The sequence below is a fragment of the Pelophylax lessonae genome (genome assembly GCF_965119305.1).
Source record: "Pelophylax lessonae genome assembly, chromosome: 2".
Taxonomy (NCBI): domain Eukaryota; kingdom Metazoa; phylum Chordata; class Amphibia; order Anura; family Ranidae; genus Pelophylax; species Pelophylax lessonae.
This window is the reverse complement of record NC_138769.1, coordinates 388,428,545-388,453,382: the sequence shown is the minus strand read 5'-3', so window position 1 is coordinate 388,453,382 and position 24,838 is coordinate 388,428,545. Positions and strand designations below refer to the sequence as shown.

At 44.7% G+C, this 24,838-nt stretch overlaps 1 protein-coding gene across 1 annotated transcript in view; it reads left to right on the top strand.

Moving 5' to 3' along the window:
* Positions 1-339: 339 nt before the first annotated feature.
* Positions 340-24,838, top strand: part of SCML2 (Scm polycomb group protein like 2) — a 277,149-nt gene continuing 252,650 nt past the window's right edge. Inside the window, exon 1 of the mRNA XM_082245590.1 lies at positions 340-682. The gene's annotated coding sequence lies outside the window, so the exon portion shown is untranslated. The remainder of the gene's footprint in view (positions 683-24,838) is intronic.

The window sequence follows — 24,838 nt, the reverse complement described above, 5'->3', positions numbered from 1 at the left end:
TTTGTTTAGCAAAAAATGAAAAACCTAGTGTTGATGAAACTCCACCAAAAGAAAGCTCTATAGGTCTCAAAACAATGATAGAAATGTTGTGGGTACAGTGTTGCATGACGGCACAATTGTCATTAAGAGAATTGGCCTGGGCAGGAATGGGATAAAAGTACCTAGTATTGAAGTGGTTATTTCAAATGTGCAGATTACAACAATGAAAACTGACTTTATGGTGTTTCAATGAGAATTCGCAGGTTGTAGCGTTCTTTAATTCCATGGGACACTTCCATGGTGACCTCATTTTCCCGGTGTGACAGGTTTGCTGAGGCACAAACAGGATGACGTCACACGGTGAACAGACTGAGGTGGAGGGCGCTGAATGCCTCCATTCATAGCCGCGTGTGGATGTGCCTGAGACCCCCGGACGCCCCCACCTCCCTTGTCGGGAGCGCGCGGGAGCGGGAGACCACAGGCGGGTGCGCGCTCCGTGTCAACATGGCGGCGCCGTGAGGTTGTCTCTCGGGAAGTCAATTGGCTATTTGAACAGAGCGGAGCGGAGACGTGATATCTGATGAATGAAGAGCGGCTCGGTATGAGTAGAGAAGAAGGCTGCAGCTGAGAAGCTTCTCTATGATCCAGGCGGCCCTTCTAGGACCTTCCTCCCTCATTGGCCGGAGCAAGCGTGGCTACCTAGGTGAGCCCTCTCTACTCCTAGCCTGCCGCATCCCCTCCTCTCCCTCAGGCGGCCTCCAGCACACACTAGCCAAGGGCCTCTGACTGGGCTCCCCCCTTCGTGCAGCATAAGGTGTCATTGGTTGTACAGTGCCCCTGGCATAGCCAGCTTTGCTGGGTACTACCACTTGCAGGGGTCACTGCTACTTCCAACTTTCTAATAGAAAACACAAAGAGGGGGCCATTCAATAAAGCACTTCCTTAAAAACATACTTCATTTAAGGTTGCCACCTCATCCCTTTAAACCAGGACACACAGGTTCTGTGGCTGATTAAGGTGGTAATTAAACTTACTTGGTACCTTATGTGACCTATATCAGCCTCAGAACCTGTGTAATTATTATGTGTACCAGGTTAACCACTTGCCTACTGGGCACTTATACCCCCTTCCTGCCCAGGCCAATTTTCAGCTTTCAGCGCTGTCACGATTTGAATGGCAATTGCGCGGTCATGCTACACTGTACCCATATGAAATTTTTATAATTTTTTTTCACACAAATAGAGCTTTCTTTTTGGTGGTATTTAATCACCTCTGGCTTTTTTATTTCTTACAAAAAAAAAAAGAAAGAAAAAAGAAAATTTTGAAAAAAAAAAGTTTTACTTATTTTCTGTGAGTAAATTTTGAAAATAAAAAAAATTTTCTCCTTCACTGGTGTGCGCTGATGAGGCGGCACTGATAGGCTGCACTGATGGGCACTGATGAGGTGGCACTGATGAGGAGGTACTAATATGCCGCACTGCTGGGCACTGAGAGGTGGCACTGCTGGGCACTGAGAGGTGGCACTGCTGGGAACTGACGGGCGGCACTGATGGGCACTGAGAGGCGGCACTGATGGGTGACACTGATGGATACTGACGGGTGGCACTGATCAGCACTGATGGGCAGCACCATCAGTGCCCACACTCAGTGCCCATAGTGCTGCTAGTCAGTGCCCATCAGTGCCTAGATGGGCACTGACTGGCAGCACTATGGGCACTGACGGGGGGCACTGATGGCGGGCACTGTGGGCAGTTGTGGCATTTTTTTCCCCTCTTCTGTAATCAGGGCACTGGTGATCAGTGCCCTGATTACATTCCTTTGTGTCCCCTTACCGGTGTTCAGGCTCTCCTCTTCCTCACACTGCAGTCTCCGTGTGAGGAAGAGAGCTGTCGATGAGAGATGATCTCATATGTTTACATATGAGATCATCTCATTGCACGGTCCGATCACGTGGTAAATGGCCGCTGTGATTGACTGTGTCCAAGGGACATGGCCGACACAGATTTTCCCCGATGCGCGCTCGCGGGAGCGCACGGGGAGCCTGTTACTGGGAGGCCGTATAAAGACGGCCTCCCGGAAATTAGAGCCCACGCTATAGCCGTACTTCGGCTATAGTGCGGGCCGGAAGTAGTTAAAGGGATGAGGTGGCAACCCTAACTTCATTAGAGCCTCGCCACACTTTTCTCAGGAGTTCCCACACATGAAACATTCAGGTAGTTCCTATTGGCGCCACTTCAGGGGCTGGTTCACACCAGAAAGCGGTGACCTGCGTTCCTGTGCGATTCAGGTGTGTACCGGACATAAGGCTAGGTTTACACTTGCAAAATTGCGTGTGTTCCTAACCCACAGGGAAAATGTGCTGCTCTTTAGCAGTCGTACGAGGACGGCATTAATTAATGTCACCCCTGTGCGTTAGTGCCATGGTGCTGTGGGACTTTGGGTTTTTTTTTTTTTTTCTTCGAATGCGAAAAGAGCAACTCATTGAAATGAATAGGCTGCCTACAGGCACAACTCAGGTGTGAATGTAAAGTAAAGTGGGGTACACACGTTATAGAAATTGGGCAAACGATTGTCTGACTTTGCTTGTTGTTTCACAGCCAATCGGAACCAATGAAAGAAAATTCTGAATCATCTGTAGAAAGTTCTGTACACACTATACGAAAATCGTACGAAAATTCTTTGCATGAAAATGTTCGCCCGATTTTCTTAGTGTGTACGAGCCCTTAGGCTGGCCATACACGGTGCGAAAGGCAGGAAATAAATTTGCACGATTCCCTCATCGACACTGACAGGGAAATCAGCAATTGTCTTCTCCTGGGGCAAGATGCCCCCACTGGTAGAAGACAGTGAATAACGCTAGCGGCTATAGCAGCCACTAGTGATCGCAAGAGAATCCGGCAGGTTGGTTGTACCAAAGTTGAGTGCAAAATACAGTTAAGAAATTTGCACGATTCCCCTATCAACACACAGTGGTAACAGAGTAATCAGCAGGTGTCTTTTCCTGGGGAAAGCCACCCCTGCCTGGAAAAATCAGTGAATATTGTTAGGGGCTATAGCAGCCTCTAGTGATGGTAGCAAGAGAATCTGACAGGTTGGTTGATTGATCAACTTGGTACATTCAGCCTGCCCATTGACGGTTCCTGCTGAACCAGCTAAGATTCTAACAATGTATGGCCAGCCTAATGACCCGTACACACGATCAGAAAATTGTACAAAAATGACCGCTTTTGAAGTGATCATACAATAATCTTATCGTTAGTAAACGGCTTTCACGACAGTTCATCCGATGTTATCCAATCGGACAAGCACGAACAATTTTCTCGTCCGATACCAGATCAGTTATTCAAAAACGCAATTCAACACATTACATCCTTCCAAATTTTTATTCTGCCGTTCGAGAATTTTTGTCACTTCAGTTTCCATATGAGGTTAGAATGCAAAAAAAAAAAAATCTTGCGTATAACAGGCTTTAGTCCTGGTTCACATTTGTGCGATGCGGGAACGCTGCAAATATGCAGCTTGATCCCACATCGCATCCGCACATCTGGCAGTTCACACTGCCATATGCGATACGCAGGGGGTGTAAATTAAAAGTTAACGTCACCCCCAGTTGCGATCGCATATCGCAGTGCGATCTGCAAGTTTGCACAGAATCGGATCGCACTAGTGCGATCCATTAATGCAATCCGATTCTGCTGCCGATAAAAAAAAAGGCTCAGGTGCGTGTTTAGTGCGAATTCAGTCATACAAAGTGTATGGCTGAAATGTGCACCGCACATGAGATCGCATGTAATTTAGGAGCAGTGCGCTCCGAATTACATGCGATCTCCGTGATCGCACTAATGTGAACTGGGGCTTAGGGATTAGAGGTACACTGAATAAATATTTTGGTACCGAAAATGTGGGATGCACTTGGCCAAAAATCAAAAATGAAATTTTTAAAAAAATATTTCTGCTTTTATATATATATTTATATATATATATATATATATATAATGTCTTTAAGTTGACTTTTTAAGTAATATCAATGTAAATGAATATGAAGTTATCTTTGGCCATTATTGGCACATTTAGTGCAAGAAAAGCTCAAGAAAAATGTATCCCTTTAAATTCTATGTAAGTTTTCACACTGGTCCGCTGCACTTCCATTGTAGTGTTAAAAATCCTGCTTGCTGTATTTTTGGTCAGTTAAAAAAAACGCAGCTCCCCATTAAAATGCATTTTAAACGCAGTAAGAACGCATCATTAATGCGCCCGTGTTAAATTTTGGGTGCGGATTTTGAGTCACATGACCTATGAAAATCACACCATGAGCACAATCATACTAAAATTGCAGCAAAATCGCCACAAATACACAGAAAATCAAGGCAAAATCGCATGCGCTTTCGGTGCCATTATCGGCACTTTCACTAATTTTTGCCTGATATATTTCCGCGGCTGAAATTTTGGTGGATCTCTATTAGGAATGCATCACTGTGTCGGTGACAAATTAACCACTTGCCGACCGCTCACAGTGATACTACTGCGGCAGGTCGGCTCCCCTGGGTCCAGCGACGTAGACCTACGTTGCTGGACTCCTAGTGATCTCGGCGGGACCCAGGGGAGTGGGAGTCAGGCCGGAGGAGGAGAGGTCTGAGAAAGCAGGCGGATCTTATCTGTGAAAGACAGGGAGAGATCAGAGGATTCAGCATGGCTGAACCTGCGATCTCTGTGTGTGTCACAGAACACCCCCCCCACGTCAGTAAGCATGAGGCATACATTTAACCCCTTGATCACCAAGAGTGTTAACCCCTTCCCTGCCAGTGGCATTATTACAGTAACAGTGCATATTTTTAGCACTGATTACTGTAGTAATGTCACTGGTCCCCCCCAAAAGTGTCAAAAATGTCAGGGGTCCGATCTGTCCACCACAATGTTGCAGTCCCGCAAAAAAAACGCAGATCGCCGCCATTACTAGTAAAATAAATAAATAAAAATGACAATCTTTCCCGTAGTTAGTAAACACAATAACTTTTGCGCAAACCAATCAAAATACGCTTATTGCGATTTTTCTTTTATACCAAAAATATGTAGCAGAAAAAAAATTGGCCTAAAATGTTAAAAAAAATTTTGATTTTTTTTTTTTTCAAAATTTTGATTTTTTTTGTTTATAGCGCAAAAAATAAAAATCGCACAGGTGATCAAATACCACCAAAAGAAAGCTCTATTTGTGGGAAAATAAGGATGTCAATTTTATGTAGGTACAGCGTCGTACGACCGCACAATTATCCGTTAAAATAACGCAGTGCCGAATCGCAAATTAGGGCCTGGTCTGAAAGTGGTAAAGAAAATGCTGCCCACTTCACAGATAAACCAGATGGCTGTAATTAAAAAGGTACTTCTACTCAATATTTTTTCCAATTTTTGCCCATCTGACCCCAACAGCTAGGTTGTTCTTAAAGCGGTTGTAAACTGCTGCATCCCCCCCCCCCCTTTAGTATGCATCACATACTAGCACATTGTGTGAAACTTACCTCAAAACGAAGCATTCCAGCGATGCAATCTCATCGCTGGAGACAACGTCCATCTTCATCTGGTCTTCCTTTCGGGTTAGCGGACACTGGCTCTGTGACTGGCTGGAACCGTGATGACGTCACTCCCATGCATTTGTGCGGGAGCCTCCGGTCACGGTACAGAGCTATGAAGAAACGGCCATTCCTTCAGAGTGCATGCGCCAGTGATTTCACTGGCTGCGTGTACAGTAAATATCTCCTAAACATTGCATGTTTAGGAGATATTTACATTACATATACGTAAGCTTTTGTGTTTGCTTACCTATAGGTAAAACATAAAGGTGTTTGTTTACTTCCTCTTTAAAGTGATTGTAAACCCTTCCATATACCCAGTGAAGTCAAGTCACTGGCCTCAGGTGATACACAGATGAAACAAATCCTCCTTAGTTGTACCTGTTTATTTGTAGTATTCTCTACATCAGTTCAAAGTCCTAAATTTTTATAGCTTGTCTGAGAGTTCAGAAAAAAGGGTGTGTACTGATGAAATGTAAAAACTACATAGAGCCCTGAGAGCTGATTGGAGGAAAGAGACAACTCCCCCTTCCCTCCACCTCCCCTCCCCTCCACCTCCCCTCCCCTTCCCTCACTTTCACACAATACACAGGAACAACTTGTCAGAAGTGACTTATGCTGATAGCAGAGGAAGGAAGCAGACAGAAATGACACTTAGTGCTCTGGATTGAGGCAAGTACACACTATAGAGGGATATGCTTTGTTCATATTTCATGCCTGAGGTTTACAACCGCTCTAAAGTAGAATTCCAGCTAAAGCCTGTCCCCTCCCCCCTCCTAACACCCATATTATCTAATCTGTGTAAAAAAGATATGTAAAGGTACCTATTCTCAGCCTGTTCCTTTATGATCAAAAGATCCACTGTGTCAGCCATTGGGAATGGAGAGAGTACCAGACATGGCTGGGAGCTGTGACACCACCTCACATCACCTGGAGGCTTGCTGCCATTTCTGGTTTATTTGAGCTAGCCCCCTGATAATGCGTGGCGGTACATGGCTAGTGCTGCGGAGATGGCTCAGGAGATACGCAGTGGAGTGAAGCATCCTGGGATGTGTGACCTCAATATCTCAGGAGGCCAAACCCACGAGGCAGTATCAAGGCATAATGATTTCAGACATTTTGACAAAACTGAGTTTTATAGAACATTTTTGTTAATCTCACTGCATGAAAGTAAGGTTTATAATATATCTAAGATTTCAAAATCTTCAGTTTTACCGAAATGAGTTGATGCAAAAATGAATACATTCCACAACAAGAACTACTACATCCTAGAGTTTTGGAATGAACAAGTTGGAGACATATTGCAACATTTTATCCTTTTCCATTTCTCAAGAACAACCTCTTTAGAGCCTGGATGCTGGATGTAGAGTGATGCTCAACTTTTCTCTTCAGAATTTCCCATAGGTGTTCGATTGGGTTCAGATCAGGAGACGTACAATACTTGGCCACTGAATCACTTTCACCCTGTTCTTCTTCAGAAATGTAACAGCGGCCTTGGATGTGTGTTTTGGATCATTGTCATGTTGGAAAAGTGCACAACGACCAAGGGCACGGAGTGATGGTAACATCTGCTCTTACAATCTAGAGCAGTACACCTGTGAATTCATGATGCCATCAATGAAATGCAGCTCCTTGACACCATGCAGCCACACAGATGCACACTGCCACCACCATGTTTCACTGTAGGCACCATGCATTTTTCCTTGTACTCCTCACATTTTGCAATGCCATACAGTTTTGGATCCATCAGTTCTAAAAACATTTATCTTGGTCTCATCACTCCAGAGTACAGAGTCTCAGTAGTCTCCTTCTTTTTCAGCATGGGCCCTGGCAAATTTTAGTCCGGCATGGGCTTGAGGAGAGGCTTCCTTCGTGGATGACACCAATGCATGTCATTCCTCTGCAGTGTACGCCATATTGTGTTACTGGAAACAATCACCCCAGTTTGGCTTTCTACTTCTTTAACTAAATGCAGTGAACTCGCATGGTGATTTTCTTTAGCCCTTCTCATCATAAGACGCTTTTGTCGAGAAGTTAACTCCTGTGAATGGCCTGGACGTCTCTGTGAGATGGCTGCAGTTCCATCTTTGTTAAATTTTTGTATCACTTTTGGTACAGTGTTCTGACTGATAAGTAAAGCTTTGCTGATCTTTTAGCCTTCACCTTTCTTATGTACAGAAAACATTTTCTTTATTATGTCTCGTGACATTTCTCTTTCATGTGGTGCCATTGCTGACAGCATGAAATAGGAAGGGTTTTCTTTGTTCTTTTATAATCAACTGTCTGCTGGACACCTGATTAATTAACCACTTAAGCCCCGGAAGATTTTACCCCCTTCCTGACCAGGGCCTATTTTGCGATTCGGCACTGCGTGACTTTAACGGACAATTGCGCGGTTGTGCGACGCTGTACCTAAATGAATTTGACGTCCTTTTTTTCCCACAAACAGAGCTTTCTTTTGGTGGTATTTGATCACGTGTGCGATTTTTTTTTTTTTTTTTGATCATGCGCTATAAACCAAAAAAAGAGCGTCCCCATTTTGCAAAAATAACAATATTTTTCACATTTTTTTTTATATGAAATTCCCCCAAAAAAATGTAAGAATCAAATTTTTTTAACATTTTAGGCCAATTTGTTTTATGCTACCTATGTTAGGTAAAAAAAAATCGCAAAAAACTTATTTTGATTGGTTTGCGCAAAAGTTATTGCCTTTACTAAGGGAAAGATTTTTGTCATTTTTGTTTATTTTTTAACGAGTAATGGCAATCTGCGATTTTTTTTTTTTGCGGGACTGCGACATTGCGGCGGACAGATCGGACCCTTGACTGACATTTTTGACACTTTTGGGGTTACCAGTGACATTACTGCAGTAATCAGTGCTATACATATGCACTGTTACTGTAAAAATGACACTGGCAGTGAAGGAGTTAACTTTATTGGAGAGGGAGGGGTTAAGTGTGTCCCTATGGGCGTGTTTCTAACTGTGATTGGCTGTGGCTACTAGTGTAAGAACAGAGATCAACGGTCCTACATAGTAGAGCCGTGTGATCTCCATTCTTACACAGGGAAGAATGACAGGCGGCTTTGTTTACATTTACCGCCTGCCTTTCTTCCGGTGTAACGGACGATCGCGAGTGCCAGGCTGACATCAGGTCCGCCGGGCACATGCGCGCGGGGGGGGGGGGGGAAATCCGTGACCGCGCGGGAGCGTGCCTCCTGCCGCTCGCTCCCTAGAGCCTCATAGGCTAGCGAAGTAGTCCTACGTCGCTTTGCCTGTGAGGGGCTGACCACCGCAGTAAATAGTCGTGAGGCAGTCTGCAAGTGGTTAATATTGAGACTCCCTTGTAGTTGAATTCTTGTAAATTAGGTTTTTGTTGTTTACAATTTAGCTTTGCTCCTAAGGCCCCTTTCACATGGGTGTCTCTGTGCAGCAGATTCTATTTGCTCAGCGGGGGATTGCTCTGCTGAAGCCCGCTGAGCAGGCGGATGATAGGTCCTGTCCGCTCTGCTATGCAGAGGGGACACGGACATTGTCCTGCTCTCCTCTATGGGGAAATCAGATGTAAACTGACCGCCTGTCCTTTTCCATCTGAGCCGCCAGACAGATAGAAAGTAGGACCACCATCCATCATTTTGCAGGCAGGATCGGATAGCGGAGGAGTCTGCCGACATCCGCCCCTCCATAGGGGAGACTGCAAGGTCTGTCTGAAAAACTGACAGGCGGACATGATCGGATAGCCCATGTGAAAGGGCCCTTGGACTTTCATTGGAATGTATTCTATTTTGCAACATGGTCTTGAATTAATTTGTTAGAAAAAATAGTTTTTGGTGTATGCAAATGAACAAATCTGGGTTGCGATCAATGGCTCGCATCTGTGGAAGTATTGTGTAGTATTGTGCTCCATGGGAAACATAAAATTGTCTGGGTGACCCCAAACTTTGGAACGGTTGTGTGTATCTATGTTTGTTTAAAAAAAAAAAAAAAAATTAGAGACCCTAGAGAATAAAATGGCGATCATTGCAACCTATTATGTCACACTGTATTTGCGCAGCAGTCTTTCAAATGCAATTTTTTGGGGAAGAAATACACTGTCATGAATTTAAAAAAAAAAAAAAAAAAGCCAATTTTTTTTTTTTTTTTTTTGTATAATGTGAAAGTTACACTGAGTAAATAGATACCAACCTGTTCTGCTTTAAAATTTTGCGCACTAGTGAAATGGCGACAAATTTCGGTACTTAAAACATCTCCATAGGCGACGCTTTAAATTTTTTTTTTACCTGTCTGAGTTACTGGGGAAGGTCTTGTGCTAGATTTATTGCTCTCACTGTAACGATCGCAGCAATACCACACGTGTGGTTTGAACACCGTTTACATATGTGGGCGCGACCTCCGTATGCGTTCGCTTCTGTGAGCACAGATGAATGGGCACTTTACATTTTTTATTTTTTTCTTAATTTTTATTGTTTTTACACTATTTAAAAAAAAAAAAATGTGATCACTTTTATTGCTGTCACAAGGGATATAAACATCCCTTGTGACAGTAATAGGCAGTGACAGGTGCTCTTTATGGAGGGATCTGGGGTGTAAAAGACCCCAAATCGCTCCTCTGCACTTAAAAGCATTCAAAACGCCAAGTTTTTACATCAGAGACCCGATCAAAGCTGATTCCGGCCTTATTCGGGTCTAAAGGCAGCCGCTGGATGTGTAAGATGGTTGCTTGGGGTCTCCCAAACAAACGGGAGACCCGAGCAAGCCGCGGTAGGGGGGCATCCTCTCCCGCTCCTTGTAATGACATTTGAGCGGCTACTCAGCCGCGTAGGCTGTCATTGCAAGAAAGCCGACCGTCGGCTCTAAACAATGGCACCGGGTGATGCCATTAGTACAACCCCCCCCCCCTACATATTTTGCATTCCGTTGGCGCTAAGGGGTTAATGTGACCTATAAACTGTACAACTCAGTCAAACAACAAACTGAAAACTTTTAGGTGGAGGGAAGTAAAAAAAAAAAATTGAAATCTTATGGTAAGTGTGCACTCTCTTAAACTAATACTTTGTTATTGCACCTTTTTTTTTATTTGTTTTTTTGTCCAGCACTTTTTTTTTCCATCTTTTTGGGAATGAGTTTATCAGCATGGCACATCTTGACTTGGTAATATTTGCTCACTCTTCTTTGTACAAATACTCTAATTCTGTCAGATTACGTGTGCCTCTCCTATGCACAGCCCTCTTCAGATCACCCCACATATTTTCACCTGGATTCAGGTCTGGGCTGTGGCCGGGTCATTCCAAACCTTTGTTAACTACTGTACATAAGACCGCCTGCCATGTATTTACGTTGCTATTTTGACGTTAAATACCAGAGTTATGGCAGCAGATGGCTGCCATAACCCCGGCATTTTCTTACACGGCCGGTGGCCCTCTTTTACATAAAAGTGGTCCCAGCGGCGGATTTGCCACGGGATCGCTTTTATGGGTTGCAGGAGAGGTGACCACCCCCCTCCCTCACAGCTTCCTGGTCGTTTTCCCTGCTTACTGGAGGTAGTTGGGAAAATCTAATCCCCTGTGTTGCTGGGCAGGAGATCGAGTGAGGGCAGGATGGGCCCCCCCCCCCCCCACTCGACTCTATGCCCTTGGAGGACAGGAGCGAAGTCAAACGTCACTTCCGCCCCCCAGAAAGGGCTAATTTATTATTTTTTGCTTGCTTTTAAGAGTAAATGTGAGATCTGAGGTCTTTTTGAGCCCAGATCTCACAATAAAGACGACCTGCCATGCTTATTTCTAATACAAGCCATTTTTATATTCCTTGTAATAGGAATAAAAGTGATCAAAAACATTTTTTTTAAAGGGACAGTGACAGTCTGTGAGCTCGCACGCAGAAGCAAACACACACGTAAGTCACGCCCACATAGGTAAACGGTGTTCAAACCACACGTTTAGTATCGCCACAATCGTTAGAGCAAGAGCAATAATTCTAGCACTAGACCTTCTCTGTAACTCTAAACGGCTAACGTGTAGAAAGATTTAAAGTGCCGCCTTAGGAGATTTTTAGGTACCAAGTTAGTCACCATTGCACAATTTTGAAGCATGACATGTTTGGTATCAATTTACCTGGTGTAACATTATCTTTCACAATATAGAAAAAAGATAGGCTAACTTTACTGTTTTCTTATTTTTAATTCAAAAACATGTATTTTTACTAAAAGATTTACGTTTGTAAGACAGCTGCACAAATATGGTGTGATAAAGTATTGCAACCATCTCTATTTTATTCTCTAGGGTCTCTGCTTAAAAAAAAAAAAAATGTTTGGGGGTTCTAAGTTATTTTCTAGCAAAAAATACTTATTTAATAACATGTCGGAAATAGGTCAGGTTCTTAAGTGATTAATTGCTTTGGGTCGTTGTCATGTTTAAAAATGAATTTCATGTTCAGCTTTCTAGCAGAAGCCTGAAGGTTTTGTGCCAATATTGACTGGTATTTGAAACTGTTCATAATTCCCTTTATCTCTTGAGTAAGGCCCCTATTCCAGCTGAAGAAAAACAGCCCCACAGCATGATGCTGCCACCACGATGCTTCACTGTGGGTATGTTCTTTTTGTGACGTGCAGTGTTCTGCGCCAAACATATCTCTTGGAATTATGGCCAAAAAATTCAACCTTGGTTTGATCAGACCAGAATGTATTTTTTTCCACATGCTTTTGGTTGACTTTAGATGTGTTTTTTCAAAATTTAGCCAGGCTTGGATGTTATTCTTTGTAAGAAAGTAATGAAGTATTTCACAAAAGTGAGTACATCCCTCACATTTATGTAAATATTTTATTATAACTTTTCATGTGACAACACTGAAGAAATTACACTTTGCTGCAATGTAAAGTAGTGAGTGTACAGCTTGTATAACAGTGGAAATTTGCTGTCCACTCAAAATAACTCAACACAGCCATTGATGTCTAAACTGCTGGCAACAAAAATGAGTACACTCCTAAGTGAAAATGTCCAAATTGGGCCCAATTAGCCATTTTTACTCCCTAGTGTCATGTGACTCTTTAGTGTTACAAAGTCTCAAGTGTGAATAGAGAGCAGGTGTGTTAAATTTGGTGTTATTGCTCACACTCTCATACTGGTAACTGGAAGTTCAACATGGCACCTCATGACAAAGAACTCTCGGATCTGAAAAAAAGAATTGTTGCTCTACATAAAGATGGCCTAGGCTATAAGAAGATTGCCAAGACTCTGAAACTGAGCTACAGCACGGTGGCCAAGGCCATACAGTGGTTTAACAGGACAGGTTCCACTAAGAACAGGCCTCGCCATGGTCAACCAAAGAGTGCACGTGCTCAGCTTCATCTCCAGAGGTTGTCTTTGGGAAATAGATATACGAGTGCTGCCAGCATTGCTTCAGAGGTTGAAGGGGTGGGGTGGAGATCACCCTGTCAGTGCTCAGACCATACGCCGCACACTGAATCAAATTGGTCTGCATGGCTGTTATCCCAGAAAAAGGCCTCTTCTAAAGAATATGCACGCAGCCGCAAACAATTTGCTGAAGACAAGCAGACTAAGGACATGGATTACTGGAACCATGTCCTGTGGTCTTATGAGACATAGATAAACTGATTTGGTTCAGATGGTGTCAAGTGTGTGTGGCGGAAACCAGGTGAGGAGTACAAAGACAAGTGTGTCTTGCCTACAGTCAAGCATGGTGGTGGGAGTGTCATGGTCTGGGGCTGCATGAGTGCTGCCGCACTGGGGAGCTGCAGTTCATTGCGGGAACCATTAATGCAAACATGTACTGTGACATACTGAAGCAGAGCATGATCCCCTACCTTCGGAAATGGCCGCAGGGCAATATTCTAGCATAACGACCCCAAACACACCTCCAAGACGCTCACTGCTAAAGAACCGGCCAAGCATCTGTGGGGCATCCTTAAACGGAAGATGGAGGAGCGCAAGTTCTCCAACATCCACCAGCTCTGTGATGTCGCCATGGAGGAGTGGAAGAGGACTCCAGTGGCAACCTGTGAAGCTCTGGTGAACTCCATGCCCGGGGGGGAGTGGGGGGTGTTAAGGCAGTGCTGGAAAATGATGGCAACACAAAATAAAAAATTAGGCCCAGTTTGGACATTTGAACTTAGGTGTGTACTGGCTTTTGTTGCCAGCAGTTTAGACATTAATGGCTGTGTTGTGTTATTTTGAGGGGACAGCAAATTTACACTGTTAGGCCTCATGCACACTGGACGTTTTTGGAGCTGCTGTTAGCAGCGTCAGACGTTTTTTTTTGCAGCTTCAGAACGCCCATCCATGTTATTCTATGGCCTCATGCACACATAGATCTTTTAGGAGCTCCAAGTGGCATAGGCGTTTTACAGCTCCAAAAAAAACCCAGGAACTGTGCGTTCTGGAGCTGCAGCGTCAAGCTGTAAAAATGTCTGACGCTGCTAAAGACTGAATAACGTTGCTTAACGTGCGTTAAGCCACATTATACGTTTTTTTTCTTCTATTCAAAATCAATGGTTCCCTAATGTGAGCCTATTGATTTGAATGGAAGTCGCACCGCAAGTCGGATCAGGATGATCCGACTTGCGGTGCGACTTGCGCTGTGAGAATCTTGAGCGGGAACTCCACGCCAAAATGGGGAAAAAAACGGCGTGGGGTTCCCCCCCAGGTTCCAAACCAGGCCCTTCGGGTCTGGTATGGAATTTGAAGGTAGCCCCCCCCGCCAAAATCCATACCAGATCCTTATCCGAGCATGCAGGCCAGGAAAGGGGAGGGGACGAGTGAGCCGCCCCACCCTCTCAGGACCATACCAGGCCACATGCCCTCAACATGGGGGAGTGTTGGTGCTTTGGGGCAGGGGGCTCCCCTACCCCAAACCCCCCCCCCCCATGTTGAGGGCGTGTGGCCTGGTATGGTCCAGGGGGGTGGGGCTGCTCGTTCGTCCCCTTTCCTGGCCTGCCGGGCTGCATGCTCGGATAAGGGTCTGGTATGGATTTTGGGGGGGACCCCACACTGTTTTTTCGGTGTGGAGCTACCCTCAAATTCCATACCAGACCCGAAGGGCCTGGTTTGGAACCTGGGGGGGAACCCCACGCCATTTTTTTCCCCATTTTGGCGTGGAGTTCCCCCTCAAGACTCTCACAGCACAAGTCGCACCGCAAGTCGGATCAGGATGATCCGACCTGCGATGCGACTTCCATTCAAATCAATAGGCTCACATAGGGAACCATTGATTTTTGAATGGAGGCAGAAAATACGCTGCTAAAAGCTACGTGGCCAAACGTGCAATAATGCAAATGGAAAAAGCTACTAAAAGCACGTTTTTACAGCGGCTTTTTTCTGGCGTCAAGAAATGGCTTTGGAGCTCGTTTTTATGACCCCCCTGTGTGCATGGAGCCTTATACAAGCTGTACACTCACTACTTTTACATTGTAGCAAAGTGTCATTTCTTCAGTGTTGTCGCATGAAAAGATATAATATTTACAAAAATGTGAGGGGTGTACTAGGGCTGGGCGATAAAACGATACCGATATGTATCGCGATAGTCAGGGGATCGATAGCAATACAAGGCTTTGAACGATACAGGTTTAAGCTTTAAAAATGGCGCCGCCCGTCGCATACATGTCACCGCGCACGCGCCGCCGCCGCTCGTGTAATTTCGGCTATTCCCGGCCTCTCCCGAGCGGCGGCGCCGCTCGGGAGAGGCCGAGAATAGCCCAAAGTATACGAGCGGCGCGTGCGCAATGACCTGTCGGGGCCGGGCGGCGCAATTTTTAAAATGAAGGCGCCTCTGGAACAGGTAAGTGAAACAGCTTCACTACCTGCCATTATGCAGGGCTGCGGGCACACTACAAGGGATGCAGTGCTGCGGGCATGGTCTACCTGTACCATGCCCACAGCACTGCATCTCCTGTAGTATGCCCACAACCCCGGATCCTCTTGTACCATGCCAGTACCCTGCATTCTCCTGCACCATGCCAGTGCCCTGCATTCTCCTGCACCATGCCAGTGCCCTGCATTCTCCTGCACCATGCCAGTGCCCTGCATTCTCCTGCACCATGCCAGTGCCCTGCATTCTCCTGCACCATGCCAGTGCCCTGCATTCTCCTGCACCATCCATGCCAGTGCCCTGCATTCTCTTGCACCATGCCAGTACCCTGCATTCTCCTGCACCATGCCAGTACCCTGCATTCTCCTGCACCATGCCAGTGCCCTGCATTCTCCTGCACCATGCCAGTGCCCTGCATTCTCCTGCACCATGCCAGTGCCCTGCATTCTCCTGCACCATGCCAGTGCCCTGCATTCTCCTGCATTCTCCTGTACCATGCCCGCCGCCCTGCATTCTCACCCTAGGGTCCTTATTTTAAATGGGTAATAAAAAATATCAATAATTATCGATATCGACCGATATGAAACACTGATATTGTGATACAGTTTTCAGCCATATCGCCCAGCCCTAGGGTGTACTCACTTTTGTGAGATACTGTACATACACACTGCTCAAAAAAAACGAAAGGAACACTTTTTAATCAGAGTATAGCATCAAGACAGTTAAACTCCTGTGATATTGATCTTGTCAGTAAAATAGGAGAGAGGGTTGTTAATCAGCTTCAGCTGCTTTGGTGTAGGGATCGACCATTTTTTCAGGCCCGATACCGGTTTTCCAGTCACCCTTCTGGTCGATATGAGGTGCCGAAATTTTGTGCATTTTAAAATGTGTTGTGTTTTTTTTTTTTTTTTTTTTTTTTTTTTTAAATCACTTTTATTGCTGTCACAAGGAATGTTAACATCCCTTGTGACAGTAATAGGCAGTGACAGGTACTCTTTATGGAGGGATCTGGGCTCTATAAGACCCCAAACCCCTCCTCTGCACTTAAAAACATGCAAAATACCATGTTTTGAATACTGTAATTTTTTTAATAATCTGGCTACTTTAAAACGCCAGTAACGGGACGTGATGCCATGACATCGCTTCCGGTTACCCGATCAGAGCTGATTCCAGCTTTGTCTGGGTCTTCGGTGGGACAGGGTATCCGGGCCTGGCGGCGGGAGGGGCGAATGTCCCCTCCTGCTGCTTGTAATAACAGCTGAGCTGCTGATTAGCTGCATCGGTTAACTAAAAACGTCCACGCTAAAAAAAAAAACGTACCAGGGTGATGCCACTAGCTGCAGGCGTCATCCCGGTACAACCACTTGAAGCAATATCGGCAAGTTTGTGTCCGATACTTCAAAAAAAGTGAATATCTCTCCCCCCGATAATTGTTCGATCCCTACTTTGTGTTAATGAAATTAACAGGCGCACTAGATGGACACAAATGAGATGACCTACAAAACGGGAATGGTTTTACAGGTGGAAGCTACTGATATTTTTTTTTCCCTACTCCTCTTTTCTCATTGTGTTTCTTTACTTTTGCGTTTGGCTTGGGTCAATGTCACTACTGGTAGCATGAGGCGATACCTGGACCCTATAGAGTTTGCACAGGCAGTCCAGCTCCAACAGGATGGAATATCAATACATGTAATTGCCGTGGAGGAGATTCCGGGAGAAAGGCAGTTACCCTAGGAGAGCTGGACAGGGCCATAGAAGGTCCTTAACCCATCAGCAGGACAGTTATATGCTCCTCTGTGCATGGAGGAGCAGGATGAGCACTGCCAGAGCCCTACTGGTGTGAATGTCTCTGACCAAACAATAAGCAACAGACTTGAGGGCCTGACATCCTCTAGTGTGCCCTGTGCTCACTGCCCGGCACCGTGGAGCTCGATTGGCATTTTCCAATTAACACCAGAATTTTCAGGTCTGCCCTGCTGTCGCCCTTTTCACAGCTAAGAGCAGGATCACCCTGAGTACATGTGACAGACCTGAAAGGGTCTGGAGAATCAGCGGAGAACATTATGCTGCCTGTAACTTCGTGCAGGATGACCAGTTTGGTGGTGGGTCAGTGATGGTCTGGGGAGGCATATCCATGGAGGGACGCACAGATCTCTACAGGCAAGACAATGGCACCCTGACTGTTATTACGTTTCGGGATAAAATCCTTGGACCTATTGTCGAACCCTGTGCTGGTGCAGTGGGTCCTAGTTTGCTCCTGGTGCAGGACAATGCCTTGCCTCATGTGGGGAGAGTAGGCAGCCAGTTCTTGGAGGATGAAGGAATTGATACCATTAAATAGTCCCCATGCTCTCCTAACCTAAATACAATAGAGCACTGCTGAGACATTGTTTTGGTCCATTTAACTCCGCCAGGTTGCACCTGAGTCTGTTAAAGAGCTCAGTGATGCCCTGGTCCAGATCTGAGAGGTAATACCCCAGGACACCATCCGTCGTCTCATTAGGAACATGCCCCAACGTTGTCAGGCATGCATACAAGCATGTGGGGGCCATACAAACTACTGAGTACCATTTTGAGTTGCTGCAATGAAATTACAGAAAAATGGACTAGCCTGCTACAACTTTTTTATTTTTTCACTTTGATTTTCGCGTTGCCTTTTGAATTTAGCCCTCTGTAGGTTAATTGTCATTTCCATCAATGTAGCATCCTTTCCTTCCTAACACATTACCCAGTCCATATCAGTACAGACATCCAGCACGAGATTTTTCCCCATTGAGTTCTGATGTGTTTTAATTTCCTTTTGTTTGAGGTGTGTGTGTGTGTGTATGTATGTATGTATGTATGTATATATATATATATATATATATATATATATATATATATATATATATATATATATATATATATATATATATGTGTGTGTGTGTATATATATATATATTACACACACAAACTGGATTCCAAAAAAGTTGGGACACTGTACAAATTGTGAATAAAAACAGAATGCAATGATGTGGAAGTTTTTTAAATTTCAATATTTTATTCAGAATACAACATAGATGACATATCAAATGTTTAAACTGAGAAAATGTATAATTTTAAGGGAAAAATAGGTTGATTTTAAATTTCATGGCATCAACACATCTCAAAAAAGTTGGGACAAGCCCATGTTTACCACTGTGTGGCATCCCCTCTTCTTTTTTTAACAGTCTGCAAACATCGGGGGAAAAGTTGCTCAAGTCTAGGAATAGGAATGTTGTACCATTCTTGTCTAATACAGGCTTCTAGTTGCTCAACTGTCTTAGGTCTTCTTTGTCGCATCTTCCTCTTTATGATGCACTAAATGTTTTCTATGGGTGAAAGATCTGGACTGCAGGCTGGCAATTTCAGTACCCGGATCCTTCTTCTACGCAGCCATGATGTTGTATTTGATGCAGTATGTGGTCTGGCATTGTCATGTTGGAAAATGAAAGGCCTTCCCTGAAAGAGACGACGTCTGGATGGGAGCAAATGTTGTTCTAGAACTTGGATATACCTTTCAGCATTGATAGTGCCTTTCCAGATGTGTAAGCTGCCCATGCCACACGCACTCATGCAACCCCATACCATCAGAGATGCAGGCTTCTAAACTGAGCGCTTATAACAACTTGGGTTGTCCTTGTCCTCTTTAGTCCGGATGACATGGCGTCCCAGTTTTCAAAAAAGAACTTCAAATTTTGATTCGTCTGACCACAGAACAGTTTTCCACTTTGCCACAGACCATTTTAAATGAGCCTTGTCCCAGAAAAAACACCTGTTCTTCTGGATCATGTTTAGATATGGCTTCTTTTTTGACCTATAGAGTTTTAGCTGGCAACGGCGAATGGCACGGTGGATTGTGTTCACCGCCAATGTTTTCTGGAAGTATTCCGGAGCCCATGTTGTGATTTCCATTACAGTAGCATTCCTGTATGTGATGCAGTGCCGTCTAAGGGCCCGAAGATCACGGGCATTCAGTATGGTTTTCTGGTCTTGACCCTTACGCACAGAGATTGTTTGATATTATGCTCTGTAGATGATGATAACTTCAAACTCTTTGCAATTTTTCTCTTAAACTTTTTTATCATATTGCTCCACTATTTTACGCCGCAGCATTGGGGGAATTGGTGATCCTCTGCCCATCTTGACTTCTGAGAGACTCTGCCACTCTGAGAGGCTCTTTTTATACCCAATCATGTTGCCAATTGACCTAATAAGTTGGAAATTGGTCCTCCAGCTGTTCCTTATATGTACATGTAACTTTTCCGGCCTCTTAATGCTACCTGTCCCAACTTTTTTGGAATGTGTAGCTCTCATGAAATCCAAAATGAGACAATATTTAGCATGACATTTCAAAATGTCTCACTTTCAACATTTGATATTTTATCTATATTATATTGTGAATAAAATATAAGTTTATGAGATTTGTAAATCCATTCCTTTTTTTTACTCACAATTTGTACAGTGTCCCAACTTTTTTGGAATTGGGTTTGTTTGTGTGTGTATGTATATATAATATATATATATTTAAATTTATACTTTTTTTTTTTTTTTAATTTTCGGTCTTTCTTATTTATATAATAAACCCAGTGGTGATCAAATACCACCAAAAGAAAGCCTTTGTGTGCAAAATGAATAATATTTAATTTGCGTACAGAGCTGCATGACTGCAATTACCAGTTAAAGTAGCACAGTGCTAAATAGCAAAAAAATGGCCTGGTTATGAAGTGGGAAAAACCTTCCGGCGCTCAAGTGGTTAAATTATCATTGTATTTTGTTTTCAAACATAAGTGCAGTTTTGAAAACTTGTCTTGTATAGTGATCAATAAGGCCTCTTGCACATGGGGAGGAAGGGAAGGCGCTTTTGTAGTTGTATAGGTTTTTTTTTTTTTTTTTTATTTGAACACAGGGGTATTATCAATGGGACAATGCACACAGCTGGGTAAGGATCTGTAACCTAGCGATTTGTGTTCAGAACCATAGCAAAATTCAAAAATGGAAATGTTAGAATTGAGTGTAATAATTAACGCATATATGTGAAAGTTGAAACACAGGAAGCTAGAAGTGGATGAAAAAGTGACTTCGCGTATATACTCATGAAATTCTATTTGTACATGAGAGCTTGTTCTATCCAGTGTGCTGAATATGGTATGTTAAAAAGTTGAATGTTGCACTTTTGAAGTAATGATAGGTTGTCTGTGCAGGATGACTTTCCCTGCACTGTGAAAGGAGTGCCCTCAGACTGCGATTCCCTCCATATGGGATAAGAATTTGAAGTGTACCTAACATGGGGGCTGCCATAGATTGTGTTTTTCTAGGATACTAATTGACCAGACAAGGATTTTAACAAACTTTGTTGCATATTCCTTGCAAATTCCTTCCTATCTTTTTTGTTGTTCTGAATAAATCATTGTTTGTTCCTCTGTGCTGAGTGGGGCAAATAGGAGTGGTTTCCTATTTATCTGTCAGCTGTAGAAGCTGCAAGGCTCTGAGGAAAGCTGCTGGGCCTGCATCCCTTTAGACGTGTTCCTATTGGGAGTATCTCACCAAAAATTAAATTTTTGTTGTAGGGGATGCCTGAAATCTGACTTGCTTCTTAGGCAGACTTCTGGGAAACTTGATGAGCCAATCACACAAGCAGGAAATGATGTTTCTGGGGTGTGGTCAGTACACATTCTGTGTACAGAATAGCTCCAGATAGCCATATTGCAATGCATTTTCAGAAAAGTACAACAGCTGCAGATTGAAAAGGAAAGGTAATTTTTAATAACATTCAATTGCAATATGATTTGTGTTGCAATTGCATACGCTATATTTTTTTCTTTATTTGCTACTCCCCCTTCACCCCCACGAAAGTGGAGTCACTCTTTTTAATGCATGGAAGTCCAACCTTTTGGCTTCTCTGGGCCACATTGAGTGTAGAGAGATTTTCTCAGGCCACATATAAAATATATACTATGGTTAAGGTATATAAATAATACAACACAGCCGCACCCCCCCCCCCCCCTCGGCACTAATTTAACACAACTAGAGGATGTTCAAATGAAATGGAATTAGTTTACAGAGGTTTACTTCTTCTGAGAGATATTAAAGGAACACTCTAACCACCATGACCACTTCAGTGATTTGAAGTGGTCATGGTGGTAGGAGTCAGAAACACTGCACATGCTGGGATATTTACAGTTATGTGCTGGGGGATAGTTACACCCCTAGCACATATGACTTAGGCAGCCAGAAAATGTCATGTCCTCATTCATAAATGTATGAACAAGGACATGACAGGTTTTGACAAAACACAACTAGTTGTTAAAAAACCTATTGCAACAATTTACACACGCTAATGCACATACCTTTTCTACATATTTTGCAGAATGCTGGTGGGTACTGCTGGCTGGTACTGGTGGGTACCGCTGACTGGTACTGTTGGTGGGTATTTGTTGCTGGTTCTGGCGGGTATTGCTGGCAGGTACTGTTGGTGGGTATTGGTTGCGGGTACTGTTGGGCATTGCTGGCTGGTGTTGGCAGGTACTGTTGGGCATTTCTGGCTGGTGTTGGCAAGTACTGTTGGGCATTGCTGGCTGGTGTTGGCGGGTACTGTTGGGCATTGCTGACTGGTACTGTTGGGTATTGCTTTCTGGTGCTGGCGGATACTGTTGGGTATTGCTGGCTGGTACTGTTGGCGGGTTCCCGACCCACCATTCCTGAGGATCAGCGTGACATTCACATGTGCCGCGCTGTAGGAAGCGGAGCCGATGCTTCCTGTATAGTGCCACCCGACTTCTGTCACAGGTGGAGGCAGAGTGCAATTGCTATCACTCCACCTGTGACAGGAGATGGTGCTATACAGGAATCATTGGCTCTGCTTCCTCTAGTGCCGGCTCAGTTATTTACAGTTGTGTGATGCTCGGGGATGCAGGGTCGGGATCCACAAACTTAGCTTACCGACCCACCATCCCAGAGAAGGAGGGGGAGTCACCAAAATCTTCTCAGGGGGGGGGAGCAATCTGGAGTTCCGCCACCGATGAGCCGCATTGCCTGCGGTTCTGGGCCGCATGCGCCCTGCAGATTGGACATGCCTGCTTTAATGTATTGAGGCCAAAGCATGAGTTAAAAAAAACAGACACAAATATGTCAAATAAAAAAGGAGCTTTGGTTGCAATACTCGCCTCCTCTCCAGTGTTGTCCCTAAAATATGTTGTGCCTCATAAGTGTGTGTGTTTTTTTTTTTTTCCTCTGTCTTCCAGGACAGCATCTGAAAGATGGGCTCCTCCCTCCTGAAACCGGAAACACAATAATACACCAGTATAAAAATGTCAGTCATACTTTCTGCCTCAGTTTGATTGTGTTTCCTCTGGACCCACATGAGCTGCATCTGTTAATTCTTTTTTTCAGTCTCTTGTGCTAATGTGCAGGAGGCTCCCTGACCCGCCTCCCATCTAGATCAGCGAGCCTTGGGCAGTGCAGATCAGGGGCAGCACATTGGGGCGCGCTGGCCCCCCCGCCTGAGGTTTGACCCCCCTTCTGAGGGGTTTGCAACCATCCTCCCAGCTGTCAGGATGCCGGTGATTTCCCCCCCCCCCCCCAAACCGTACCTGGAGCCAGCGGATCTTCTAGGCTAGTTCCTGCTTGCCACAGCTATCCTTCCAGCCGCCTCCTGTGGAGCAGGGGGACGCCCCCTGCATACAGCACCCCTGGTCCTTCACCCTTCGGGCACCTGTCAAGGGAAACCGTGGAGCATGTTGGAGGAGCAAGATGGCTGCAGGACCGTCACTTCCGGTGAAGCGATTCCGGTCCAAAGCCGTCTTAGGGGAAGGAGGAAGTCGGAGCAGGGAACGTCTGCTGAGGCCACTTCCGGCAGCAGCGTGTTTTTTAAAAGTAAACTCACAGCATTTTAAACTAAATGCAAGCGGAAGACAAATTCCTCAATTTCACAAGGAGAAGCTGACCCTAGGATATCAGAAGGTTGCAATGCAGCTATGTCCGTCAACCTGCATAGGGGGCAGCTGGGGGTGGGGCTGGAGCTTGGCCTGAAGCAGTTAAAGGTCCCTGTGCTGTGGTTCCTTTTCTGAAACTGACTGTGTCGGATGCCTCCCCACCCTGCCCTGCAGATCCTGCCGGCCAGGACAGCTCCAAGGTAAGCCAGAGCACTCTAGCTTTACCTCACCACAAACGGTTTTGCATTGTTGTGTATGGCAACTCCCTGCCTACTGTGTCCTTTGTGCTTATTTACAGACAAAGACCCCAGAAAAGAAAAAGGCAAAGACCAGTAGCAAGTCATGTGCCTCTTGGGTCACAGGTTTCCTCAAGAATGGGGGAAAAAAACCCTATGCCAGAAATGCATCAATAAAATGGTGGCCAAAGAGTGACAGAGGTTCCTTAAGGATATGCTTTACTCCTTTAAAAAGGAAATTTAAAAGCATGATTGGTCCCCTTCATACAGCCATAGAAAAACGGGAGGCTCCAGCAAGCTCGAGCCAGGCCAGCACTCCATCTACCAGCAAGACACCCATCCCCTTATGCAGCGGGGATGAGGTGGACCAAGTGGAGCAGGGATCTGATTCAGACAATTTGGAATCAGAATCCGAAGATGGCCTGTGCTATGACTCAAATGACGAGGATCCAGCATCAAAGGGTACACTTTTTCCCACAGAAGACACAGATAATTTACTGATAGCCATAGCAGATACACTGTGTATAAAAGAGACAAAAAATTGCAGAGCTTTCACTACACGATAAATTGTACAAGGGCTTACAACCAAAAAAAACCAAAAAACTTTCCGGTACATGAGTCTCTGAAAAACTTGGTTATGAAAGAATTGGGAAGAACCGGAAAATAAGCTCTTTACCCCAGCTGTGATTAAACGCAGATATCCGTTCAGAGGAGGATACTAAACCCTGGGCTAAATGCCCTAAAGTAGATGCTTCCCTCGCCAGTGTCGCAAACAAGGCTGACTAAGCTTTCGACGACTCCAGAACTCTCAGTGATCCCGTGGACAAAAAATAGAGGCACTTCTGAGAAGAGCTTGGGAGGCTGCAGCCGCAAATCTAAATCCAGCCATAGCTTCCACCTGCATGGCCAGCACCCTATTAGTCTGGCTGAGGCAGTTGCAAGAGCTGCTAGAAGGCAATACCCCAAGGGAGGAACTGGTAAAAACCATACCCACACTAACCAGAGCGGCAGTTTTCCTAGCGCAAACCTAGGGTTTGCGGATTCATAAGCTTACTGAGGGTCCCTTTGGTGCTTTGATATTACTGAGGCAGAAGGTATCACTGACATTTTTATTATGGTGGACTATTGTTTCCTGTTTCAGGAGGGAGGAGCCTATCTCTCAGATGCTGCCCTGGAACACTTCTTAGAAAAAGTTACCAGGTACCTAACTCCTCCCTTCCTCTTCTTCTTCCTCCCTTCCTCTTCTTCTTCTTCCTCCCTTCCTCTTCTTCTTCCTCCCTTCCTCTTCTC